The sequence below is a fragment of the Oncorhynchus tshawytscha genome, linkage group LG31, assembly GCF_018296145.1.
Source record: "Oncorhynchus tshawytscha isolate Ot180627B linkage group LG31, Otsh_v2.0, whole genome shotgun sequence".
Lineage (NCBI taxonomy): Eukaryota > Metazoa > Chordata > Actinopteri > Salmoniformes > Salmonidae > Oncorhynchus > Oncorhynchus tshawytscha.
The window spans coordinates 12,394,428-12,407,623 of NC_056459.1; the positions used below are offsets into that span (position 1 = coordinate 12,394,428).

Here is a 13,196-nt window from a genome sequence, read left to right on the forward strand (position 1 = left end):
TAAAAGTAGGGAACTGGACAGACAGTGACATTCAATAATGCCTTGCACTCTCTTGCCTGCATCTAGCTGATATAGGGTGTAATTATTAGTTGCAAACAAGAGTTTCTATTGGACAAATTCAGGTATATTTATCCCCGTTTTATGCGGTTGGCTTCCATTTAAGAAACGTTTTCAACAGAATTGGCGGAAAGAATACACCCCTGATCACACAGTTCACTTTCATAGCAGCCACATTGTATTCCGTCTCACATCTCTCCTCTCAAATTCTCCCTTCGCTTGAGTACTTCAATGCACAACAAATCAGCTGTATTTGACCAGACGAAAAGACCTTTCCAAGCCAAACCGCAACACAGCTTACATCGTTTCCACCATATTAGCTAAAGTAACGTAATAGAACTAACGCATTAGTAAAGCCTTTACAATCTTGCAGTAAAGTTAGTGTACAGTAAACCGTTACAACGGCGGCCCCGGTGGCAATTATTTAGTAATATCAAAAGCTTACCTCGACTTGGAAGAGTTCCAGTATTGTGTTGGAAAGTTATAGCGAGCTAGCTAACATAGCATCCCTCTGTTTGAATAGGGTGTTTCAGTGTGCTAAACTAGCTAGCTGCATTTGCTAGCTAAGTGAGTAAAACTGAGTGTCAAAGAGAAGAAAAAAATCTCTAGCTTCTTTATTTTGGAAGAAAATAATTTGTTCAAAACTGTTCACCTATGGTCTTTCTCTGAGTCAACTACCTCACCACAATTTATACCGTGCAGTGCTAGCTAGCTGTATCTATGCTTTCAGTACTAGATTAATTCTCTGATCCTTTGATTGGGAGGACAACATGTCAGTTCATGCTGCAAGAGCTCTAATAGGCTGAAGGACGTTCTCTGGAAGTTGTCATAATTACTGTGCAAGTCTATGGATGGGGATGAGACCCATATTCCTCCTAGGTTGTGTGTTGAAGTCAATGTACATAGAGGAGGGAAGTTTGCTGTCCTCCGGCTACACCATGGTGCTACCCTACAGAGTGCTGTTGAGGCTACTGTAGACCTTCATTGCAAATAATGTGTTTTAATCAATTATTTGTTGACATGTAATTATATTTAGTATAGTTCTCTAAAAATTAGAACTTTAAATGTTTTACCATTTAAATGTGTATTAAATTCACTGAGGAGGATGTTCCTCCCCTTCCTCCTCTGATCCTTCACTGGTATACACTCACACACAAAAGGACAACACAAGATCCCACTATACAGGGCCAGGTGAAAATAGGTTACAGGAAGAGAGAAGGGAGCTACAAAGAAAACATCTTGCTCGTTTCCGATGCCTTCTGTGGGCTGACACCACAAACAGAAAATATTTGAGGTCTGGCCACCACCACACAAAGGTGCCCTACCGCAAAAAGGCAAACTGTAGTTCTCATCATGGTCAGCTGATGCTGCCATAAAGGACAATGATGAGGAAATATCTCAAGGGGCAGAATAGCTATCTGTTCCAGTGCATAAACATGCTCATATGAGAGGGAGAGGGCTGTGGTTAAAGACAACGAGGACATAGCCCTGTATTATCATTAGCATTAGTGAGTAGCACAGGTGAAGGACATATAGTCACATGAAGACAGTGTTTCCAGACCTGGTCCTCAGGGACCCCCAAACATTGCACATATTTGTTCCATTCCACCACTCATCAGCACACCTGATTCAATGAATCAACAGCTGAATTGACTAGTTGAATCAGGTGGGCTACTGCTGGAATCAAACACATATAGTGCATTTGGAAAGTATTCAGACTCCTTCACTTCCATATTTTGTTAAGTTACAGCCTTATTCTAAAATTGATTCAATTGTTTTTTTCCCCCTCATCAGTCTACACACAACACCCCATATTGACAACGCAAAAACAGGTTTATGCTAGTTTATAAAGAATTTAAAAAACGGAAATATTACATTTACATAAGTATTCAGACCCTTTACTCAGTGCTTTGCTGAAGCACCTTTGACAGCGATTACAGCCTGGAGTCTTCTTGGGTGTGACACTACAAGCTTGGAACACCTGTATTTGGAGAGTTTCTCCCATTCTCTGCAGATCCTCTCAAGCTCTGTCAGGTTGAATGGGGAGTGTCGCTGCAAAGCTATTTTCAGTCTCTCCAGAGATGTTCGATCAGGTTCAAGTTCGGGCTCTGGCTGGGCCACTCAAGGACATTGAGACTTGTCCCGAAGCCACTCCTGAGTTGTCTTGGCTGTGTGCTTAGTGTCGTTGTCCTGTTGGAAGGTGAATCTTCTCCAGAGCGCTCAAGACCTCAAACTGGGGCACAGGTTTTCATCAAGGATCTCTCTGTACTTTGCTCTGTTCATCTTCGCCTCGATCCTGACAAGTGTCCCAGTCCCTGCCGCTGAAAAACATCCCCACAGCATGCTGCTGCTGCCACCACCATGCTTCACCATAGGGATGGTGCCAGGTTTCCTACAGACGTGACGCTTGGCATTCAGGCCAAAGACTTTAATCTTGCTTTCATCAGACCAGAGAATCTTGTTTCTCATGGTCTGACAGTCCTTTAGTTGCCTTTAGGAAACTCCAAGTGGGCTTTGATGTGCCTTTTACTGAGAAGTGACTTCTGTCTGGCCACTCAAATCATATTTTATTGGTCACATACATGCATTTAGCAGATGTTATTGCTGGTGTAGTGGTGGAGTGCTGCAGAGATGGGAGAACCTTCCAGAAGGATAACCATCTCAACAGAGGTTCGCTAGAGCTCTGTCAGAGTGACCATCCGGTTCTTGGTCACCTCCCTGACCCTTCTCTCCCGATTGCTCAGTTTGGCCGGGCAGCCAGCACTATGAAGAGTCTTGGTGGATCTAATCTTCTTCCATTTAAGAATGATGGAGGCCACTGTGTTCTTGGGGACCTTAAATGCTGCAGACATTTTTGGGTACCCTTCCCCAGATCTGTGTCGACACAATCCTGTCTTGGAGCTCTACGGACAATTCCTTCAACCACATGGCTTGGTTTTTGCATGCACTGTCAACTGTGGGACCTTAAATTAGACAGGTGTGTGCCTTTCCAAATCATTTCCAATCAATTGAATTTACCACAGGTGGACACCAATCAAACAGGATGCACTGGAGCTCAATTTCGAGTCTCATAGCAAAGGGTCTGAATATTAATCTAAATAAGGTATTTCTGCTTTTAATAAATTAGCAAAAATCGCTTTGTCATTATGGGGTATTGTGTGTAGATTGATGAGGATTTTGTTTAAATTTTAGAAATATGTCTAACATAAAAAAACAGTAGAAAAAGTCAAGGGACCTGAATCCTTTATGAATGCACTGTACATTGAGAAACGCTTTCCTGAAGGAGAATCTGAGATGGACGCCATAGAGTCTCCTTCACCTACTGGCCTTAGTTCACTTTACACTAGGACACAGAGAGCAAAGAAATGAAAACTACAGTATAAGTGTACTGGACTGGTGTTCACTGTTAACAATTCTGTTACTACTACTTTACTTTTCTGGCTGACTCATAACAGCACAGACATCCCTACAAATCAGTGAAGGGGACAGTGTTTGGATGACAGGGAATGATACACATGACAGCCAGGACACGTCCTGACTGTCAACATTGGGAAAAGTTCAACATTGGGGGAAAAAAGGTCAAAAGAGCGGGAAAAGGCCAAAGCCGTGGCAGGATACGCGTTCCACAAAAGGTCACAGCGTCAAAGTGGTATGATTTGTGTGAAAGGTATATTTTGGTGGACAAAAAAAACATTGTAGAAAGTGACAATTAAATTCACTTCATTTAACAAGACGTGGGACACCAAATAATTGAAATTATTTTTGTAGGGCGTAACTACGTCTAAGTAATTTTCAAATGACTTTTTTTTGGTTGAAAGATGTGAAACATACAGTGCAACAAAAGGAGGGCTACAGTAGTGTAGCACACCAGCCACACAATCTACCGCAAGAAAATGTGAGATTCTACTTCCTGCCGGATCTGGGAAGTGTTAAAAGAAGGGAAACACCTTCTCATTGACAGGTGGGAAGAGTTACTTATGTCAATATATAGTGTCACTTCAGACTCTTGAGTCCAATATAGAAATTCCTACATACAAAACCTGCCTACACATCACCCCCTCTCTTCATCAACCCAAGTCTGAGGGGGTACTGTTGCATAATTGTCTCCTCATCTACATGGAGATGCTACAAGTCTGTATAGCAGTATTTTATACATGGTCATGTAAAAAGTAGACATTTCATGTAACCTTGTTGTTATCCCTCCATGTTCCTCCCACTGTCAATCCATCTTAATTTGAGTGTCATGCAAATGATAACCGGACCAAGCATAGACACCACTTCTTCTTCAGTCCATCAGCCTTTCATTTTCCCAACTCATCCCCTTCATGCACACCTCCCCGCCTACCTTTGCAGTGAATTCATTTTCATTTTAAGCTCTTAACAAACAAAAAACACAATTAATCAAAAGGGAATACCCAGAAATGGGGATGTTGTGAAAGCCTACTGGGAGGCAAAACTACTCATCCAGAACAACGGTGCCAATTAGCCACCATGGTGCCATACGCATTTAACCTTTATGGTCACTGACACAATGGCAGAGGTTCAACACAAGAGAACACAGTGGCATTAGGACCCCTGTGGACCTAAAATGTTCTTATGAAAGGAGTCATTCAAAAAGGTCTCACTTTGTCTGATCGAACCAATTATAGGCTACTCTGTTCACACTATTGAGCTGAACAGTACTGGGCTGAACTGGTTACACATCCACCATCTTTGCTGGAACTGTGCTGGAAAGGACAATGTGAAAACAAAAGACATATTCCAGCACAGCAAGGTTTGGGTATTTTACCAGATAAGATGACTAAGAAAAAATGATTATTTACAGCAACGGCCTGGGGAATAGTTACATGGGGAGAGGAGGGGGGGATGAATGAGCCAATTGGAAGCTGGGGATTATTAGGTGACGATGATGGTATGAATTTAGCCAGGACGTCGGGGTTAACACCCCTACTCTTACGAGAAGTGCCATGGGATCTTTAGTGACCACAGAGAGTCAAGACACCCATTTAATGTCCCACCCGAAAGACCGCACCCTACACAGGTTAATGTCCCCAATCACTGCCCTGGGGCATTGGGAGATTATTTTTTGGACCAGAGGAAAGACTGCCTCCTACTGGCCCTACAACACCACTTCCAGCAGCATCTGATCACCCATTCAGGGACCGACCAGCACCAATACTGCTTACTTTTGGAGGCAAGCCATCAGTGAGATGCAGGGTGGTATGCAGTTGTCTGAAAGGGTACGAGTCATCTGGGACCTGGTGATGCTTGGCGACCACGTGTTCCACATGAGTTCCACAGCTGCGTTTTGCTTATCGAGCAAAAACGTTGGGGAGGTCTGCTAATTAAGCGTTGCAGGGAGCCATTCATCTGGGCTGATTGTTTCTGCACAGGGTTTAATCAGCCTCGCGTGAAGCCCACTGAACAACACAGCCACCCCCATTCAGGTGTTAACAAGGCCGTGACGCCAAACATACACACTTAACATGCAAAACCAAGCATTCTTGAGACCCATTCCCAAACCAATTACATCCCATGCTGCTATTGAATTAAATTGATACTCTTCTTCTGGGTTTGCTGGCTAAGGCCCCGTTAAAAGAAGGGGCATTCCAAGGTGAGTAGGAAAGGTACCTTTTTCTTTGACTGACAACAAATAGGCCAATGCAATACCTGTGTAATATCTGTGGGAAAGACTAGCCAATTACTTTCCCATCTCACTTCCATATTCAAACAATGGTTTTCGGTAAACCAATGGCTATGTGTGAGTATGTATAGCCTGCAGCTGTTGGGGATTTCATATAACCTACACATTTTTGGTTCACGACTTACACTGAACAGAAAGCACATTACAAGCAAGGGTATCCCACAATGCATGCCCCGGCACTCCTCTTTGGGAATGCCCTGGCTCTCACTAAAACCGAAGTCTTTTTCATTGATACTCACCAACTTGAACCAGGACTGGTTTCAATTATAATTATTTCAAGGAACAGCATAGGTTAAAGGTTAAACCATAAACTATATATGCAAATAAGGGGACATCACTTGCTGTGCTGACCTTTCATGACCTGTGGACAGCGAGAAAATGGCTAAAACCAACACGGCACGGCATTACAGTGATTTTCTCAATACTAAGTTACCGTACAGGTTGCAATGTGCACAATCGCATTGTGAATCAACTGCAATATTGTTTGAAAAACATTGTTACTGGACATGTCAGAAAAAAATAGAAGCCTGTGAGGACACATTTTTCTGCACTCTCCTTTCGTTTTACACATCCCTTGTTTATTGCTACACTTCACATACATTCATTAACATTGCACATATCAATCAATAATCTAGTGTCGACAAGGCTTCTCCCCCTCAAAGGATTTTCACTTGGGCGGATTCTTAAATAAACTTCATTTTCCTGATTAAGATGTAATTATACAGATTTCTCTTCCCTCAAACGGAGAGCGTTTATATCTTAATTTCAAGTAAGTATGGACCCCTAAATGAGCATAGATTTTAAATGGGGTCCCTCTTCCACGACTGAAAACACAAGGACGGCGTTTCATTGGACACAGTAGCTTTCAGAAGATATCACAGGCTGTGTGCTAGGTATGACAATCCTTTTGCACTGCAAATGTATTTGAGCTTAAATAACATAGGCCTACTTGAATGCTGGACAATAACATAGCAAAGCTAGTGGTACCAAAGCCGACTGACAACTGCAAATTTTACCTCCTTTAAATAAAAAATTACAGCTACCGTCCTAATTTACCCTACCTCCTCATAAAATCATCTCTGATAAAAACTTACGTGGAAAAGCCGCTGAACCATAGCTTCTCCAGAACAATAAGTGGCACACTCTCTGTTGATATTTTGCAGAGAGCTTCCTGTACACTGTCATAGGAAAGTCTGAGGTAATGGTGTTGTCATGACTCTGCTTTTCTATAGAATCAAATCACATTTTATGTCACCTGCGCTGAATACAACAGGTAGACCTTAACGTGAAATGCTTACTTACAAACCCTTACCCAACAATGCAGATTGTTTTTTAAAGTAAGAAAATATTTGCTGAAAAAATAAATAAATAAAATAAAAAAGAAGAAAAGAAACAAAATAACTAACGAGGTTATATACAATGAGGTACTGGTACCAAGTCAATGTGCAGGGGTACAGGAACCAACAGCTGGTGAATAGCTGGTGTCAAGGCACACAGGCTTTATCTGTGAGAGTTCCAGTCTCCTGCCAAACCCAGGGCCGTTGAGTCAATTGGGACATGCCAACTCAGTGGTAGGGTCATCACACACACACACCAAAAGCGAGGGTCTCTTGAAACAAGCACTGAGTGTCTGACTCAATGGGTGAGTGCAATCAACATTGTACTTTTTCCCCACACCACGTGAGAAAAATACCTTCCCTATAAAAAGGTAATGAGATCAATATTAGGATAGTCAATATGCGAGGGACTCCACCACAACATGCTCCTTTCATCAGGGGTCATTGTGGCTGGATCCTAAGTACATCAGTGGAGGGCACCTGGTCTATTGTTACCCAACCGCAGGTGCACTGGTCGCTTATTTAGAGCCTGTCACTTTGTTGTGTTTGAACAAAGGGGGTGTTTAAAGGGCAGCCTGTTTATTTTCTAACCTTTTTTCTTTTGACCAAGGTCAATGATCCTGAAGCAGAGCCAAGGCCACTTACATTGAGTTCTGTTGTGATCTTTCCCTCCAAAAATGATAAAGCCTACATAAACTGTCCAGTTTGTCTGATATAGGCCTACAATCTTCTTATAAGCCATGTTTGTTTGGAACATATTTGTTCCCAGGAGAGGAAGCAGTTGCTTATCCTTAAATGAGATGCAGAGGCTGATAGTTTTACCGGATTATAAAAATGGCATCTGTAGGTTCTATTGAGCCAAGGGACTGGCTTAGCCATGATTTGTGATAGATCTGAAATACTGCATTCATGATACACATCTACAGAAACCAAACCGTGTAACGTTTAACAAGGCATTAGCTCGACCTTTCGTCGTGGAACTGAATCTGTACGATAGGAATTTGCAAGAGTTGAATCTTGGCACAACGTCGCATCAAAAATGCAGGAGGACGAGTGACGGAGGCCTGATGGGCATTGCTACACCAGGCAGTCAGTTGCGATAAGGCACCGTGGAAATTAAAAGTGTGCACACTGTGAAATCCCTTCATGGGCAGCTCCAGTCTGCTGGAGCACATCAATTGTGTTAAAGAACTGCAAATAAATAAAATAAATAAATAACATTGTATGTCACATGCTACCTAAACTGAGTAAACCCTCCTTGATTATGAACTATCGATGCTCTATATCAGGGACAGCATTCACAAATATGCTAAAGCCACCCCCCAAAAATGACAAGACATTTGTAATGGATTCCTCTTCTACCCCATGTAGTTGAGTGTGATCAGGGCCATAGCTTTCTCCATACAAATACAGTGTGGGAAGGAGCAGATGGATGGTAGAGTGATACACATTGGGAGGACATGGCGATGGCTGTTCCATCATTGACAAAGCAGTGGCGTAACCGTCCATTCATACTGCTCGACAGTGTTCAACACCAGGGACTACCATTCATAGGCTGCAGACTTTCATTCATAGAGAAACAGAGAGAGAAAGGTAGACAGAAATGAGCACTGGATTTTCCAGGGCTCAGAAAGTACTGTACTTCTATATTTTTTTCTGGTAGAATTGAGTGTCTGGTGGGTGACAAAGCACAGGTGAAATACATCTCAAAAATGTATTGTAGGTTTATAAAGACAAAGGGAAATGTAAATAAAACAAATAAAATCTTCAGACAACAAGACCCACGATGCAGGATCCATGTTTAGATGTGTTTACCCTTCATTCTTGCATATGTTGGATTGGTAAAGATACAGCTGGTTATGCATCTCTTTTTACATATATGATTGAAAGAAAAGACTTCCTCTTGGCTGAAGTTTTAACTCAAAAATAACTTGACATTGCACCTGAATACCCCTGTGTAATTCTGAAGTTGACACCCCAAAATAGAGCAGACATAGGGTATATTTGAAACTTTTAGGAATGGGTCCTCCTGCGTTCAGAATGGGCCCACCTGTGTTCCAACTAACAGCAGTCTTCATCAATTCCGCTGAGACTTTTCCTTACATTGTCGCGGTCAGATTAATTCTTAGAAAGTAATTCAATGAGTGAAGAGTAGAATAATTGAAATTTAATTCAATCTCAGTCTTTTGGCAATCTGTTAACCATCGATAGGCTAATATAATGGGTTAGGACTATTCCCATTGGGAACAAATGTATATTGCAATTTAGTCTCTTCCAACAGCTGCCTGGCAAGTGAGTCTACATATGGGCCACGAAATGTTGCCAAAGCCGCATGAGTATCAGACAGTTCAGCTTGTCCCGGTTCAGTAGCCTTGGCTCTACCCAAACCACCTATATAAATAAATTAGGCGCTCTCTCACTATTGACTTTTCTGCTGCACCGAGAATAATAGCCAGCACATATTAGCTAATTTGCGTTTCTTTCCTAACGTCATCTAGGCATCTACTGCCGTTTATCAGTGGCTGCCCGTTGGTTACAATCAATACATACATTCGCGTGAATTAAATTTCAAGTCTTACATGTCAAGCGTCAGGCAGCCATTTGCGTGCATATGGAACCAGTTGAGAGCACGTCCTCACTTACATACATGGCTGATGCATTTTCGGATTTTTCCTCTAATTGTACAGCCATCAACTACAATGCACACTAGCTTTGGCTACTCGCTGCGCTCTCCACACAGCTCTGTGAAACTACCGCTTGGTCTTGTGTCTACAAGTACCACTATATTGGTAGTACACATGGATAATCTTAATACAAGGGGTTTTAAAGCGAAAAATGTGGGTATATTTGGAGGATTTTACCGTGTGCACATGCACTGCTTGTGTAGCCGGGCGCACACAGAGCATTCTCCGCCAATATGAGTTAACCCCTAGAGACTCGAGATGAAACAATGAAACGGATTTGAGACATTCACTACAATGTTGCTATTACCCGCATATTTGATATTTCTCTAAAAACGTTCGTTTCTTTAACATGTGTTCCTTATGACAATGCGCGACATGTATAAAACATGCCTATCAAATTATCCCAGACCTTGATTAGTCACTTTCAACCGTTGGTTGTTGATGGCTTGCAAATAAACTTGCATCAATATACGAACCATGCTATGGTATTGTTTGTCTTTGCGCCACATTTACCCCTGAGTCACCGCTATAACGTTGGATGTGATTATTACTACCCCAAGTAGAGTTCACTCTACCACCCGTAAGAATCCAAATCCTGCCGCCGCAATTTCAAAAATGATATTCCATTTTAGCTAGGCCTCATCCATATCCTCGGACTCACCTGACTCGCCTTTACCCCTCAGGTTCCACAAGCTCAGGGTTCTCTTTCCGATCCTGAAGCGCTGCAGTAGCTCCTCACGACCAGGCACCGGCAGGCAACACAAAAGCTCTGATTGGGCCTCAACGAGCGCTCATCCCCTTGGTCTCAGCCCAGACAGACGGGTTATTGGTCGGCGGCTGTGTCGGAGGCGCGCCCCTATTATTATAAGGTGTGTGTTTTTGTCTATGTCTAGAGGGGAGGGGACAAAAAGCACTGAAATGATGGGAACTAAATGGCTTGTTATGGGCGCCGTGTCCGCAGTACAAGGCAAGCGTACTACATTGACAGATAAAGAGTGGACAACAGTATTAAGTCCCTCTTCATTCAGCGATGGCCATCGACTGGATCTCCGAGGAACAATGCCCTTTCTACGACTCATCTTGAACCTAGTATTTTCGTGACTTGTAGAATCGCTTTTCTACCAAGAAGAACACCCGATTAAACGCTTGATAGTCTGTCTATTCGGCAGTAAATCATATGCGTAAAAGCGGAAATTAAATAAATCAATTTGGTGTTATATAATTTATATTTTTCAAATTGTAACTTGTTTAACACAATTTAGGAATTGTCAAAATAATATATAGTCTATATACAAGGCCTACGTATAATGCATATTCATAGACAAGATCATGTCACATCTGTATCCTATCCTTTAGGCTACAATAGAAATGAGATCGATTATTGTGATAGCGAATGGATGAACGATGACACGATCAATAATGTATAGCCTCTCTGCGTTGAGGCACGAACAATAAGATGCCCGACCTACTTAACAAACTATAAGATAATCGAAAGTAAATGTTGCATCTACTAAAATATGCATCTTTGGAACAACAATAGGATTGTTAAAGCATGGATTTGACTCGAAGTGTTGATGAACTCCACTTTAGGCCGTGCGTAAAAGGCAAGCAATATTGTTCTTTACAAAAAAAGTGAGTGTATATTACTGGATACTTTCGAAGTTTACCAGTAAACTACCAGAATGTTGGTATCTTTCAAGGATTTTATGTAATCTAGCACATGACATGTAGTGTCCCTTTTGGGTACTTCAGATTATTACAGGTGTCTGTAATTATCTCGGGCCCTCTCTCTGGTCATATCACATGTAAAATATATGAAATAAATAAGTAAGATGATAATTAAAAATTATCAATGACAAAGCTGTTAAATATTATCCTAAATATAAACCATACATTTTGTAAATACCATTGATGTTTAATATGAGGCTTTCAGCATATCCTTTATATTTTTTACACACTTTAATTTATTTTACTATGTAAATATGTGTTTGTTGTCAATGTTTTGGAGTCAAAATAGTGGCAGTTAGTGGCCGCTATTGAAACTCATGGACAATATGGACACATAAACATGAGTGCTATATGGAATAGGTTTTATAAAAGTTATTCAAGTATAAATTACCAACGTTACGATAGATTTCCATATATTTTCTGTTAATTACCAAAATTACTGAAGATTCCAGTAATTTTGGTATATTACCGGTAGCTTTGCAAACCTATGCAGGCTTGCAGAGCTGCAGTTTACACTATATTAATCGCGATTGTGTTGATATTCACTGTTAAAACGATTACAATGTTTTTGCAACAGCAATAACTGAGCCCTCTAGCGGCATGCAAAGAAACCCTCGCTTGGCACTTGGCCAACACATGTGACCGTACAGTCAATATACTACATGTACTGTACAGTCCTATCAGGCGATTATATAAAATCCCAAATACTATATGCTACTCATGTAAACCCCCAGTGATGTAATCTAGAGGTTTTACCATCTTTAAATAATGGGTTTGACATCAGTTTTTTTGTTATTTATTTACCATAAATGTTATATTACACGATATAGAATTCATTATTCACGATTAAATATTAAACTGGGTCACATTAGTCTTATAACCTGAGCTGGCTTAGCCCTGTCCTGTAAAATATAATTTCACATTATCAACCAATGATGTATTCATGATGGCAAGGCCAAAGGGTCACACATCTTCAAGTCATTTGTTTGGTCGAAAGTCATTAACCACGAAGAGTAGCCAAGGAAACCTGGTTAGGGAGCTTTGTTCACTAATTGACATGAATCAATGGGATGAGGTAATGCCTCAAAACCAAGCCGACTCTTGCTCAGGGTTCTTCAGTCTCTATGTATTGTATAATGAAAATAGAAGCTTCACCACTCTTTATGGACACAATATGATGACTGCAGTCACCTTTTCATTTTTAGAGTGTGTGTGTCTGTGTGCGTGTTCAGGGTGTGTTTGTGTCTGTGTGCGTGTTCAGGGTGTGTTTGTGTCTGTGTGCGTGTTCAGGGTGTGTGTGTGTCTGTGTGCGTGTTCAGGGTGTGTTTGTGCATCTATTTAACCCCAGCTAAATATGAGAAATACATCTGCCAAACATCTGAGAGTTTTTTCTTGCTGTATCTGTTGCCGATTACTTCTCTCTTTTTGGACTCTCTTATCATTCAAACAATAAAAAAACATTATTTAACCAGGTAAGAACAAATTCTTATTCACAATGACGGCCTAGGAACAGTCAGTGGGTTAACTGCCTTGTTCAGGGGCAGAATGACAGATTTTTTACCTTGTCAGCTCGGGGATTCGATCCACCAACCTTTCGGTTACTGCCCCAACGCTCTAACCACTAGGCTACCTGCTGCCCGGCATCAAAGAATTATGAAACATAAAATTAAGATTACAGGGAAAATC

At 41.4% G+C, this 13,196-nt stretch overlaps 1 protein-coding gene across 2 annotated transcripts in view; it reads right to left on the reverse strand.

Annotated features, from left to right (window-relative positions):
* LOC112229694 (transcriptional repressor p66-beta) overlaps positions 1 to 10,716 on the reverse strand; it is a 41,858-nt gene extending 31,142 nt beyond the window's left edge. The window contains exon 1 of one of the 2 annotated variants that reach the window (XM_024395669.2): positions 10,444 to 10,716. The gene's annotated coding sequence lies outside the window, so the exon portion shown is untranslated. The remainder of the gene's footprint in view (positions 1 to 10,443) is intronic. The other variant, XM_024395670.2, reaches the window with a different exon arrangement.
* Between the last annotated feature and the right edge of the window lie 2,480 nt (positions 10,717 to 13,196).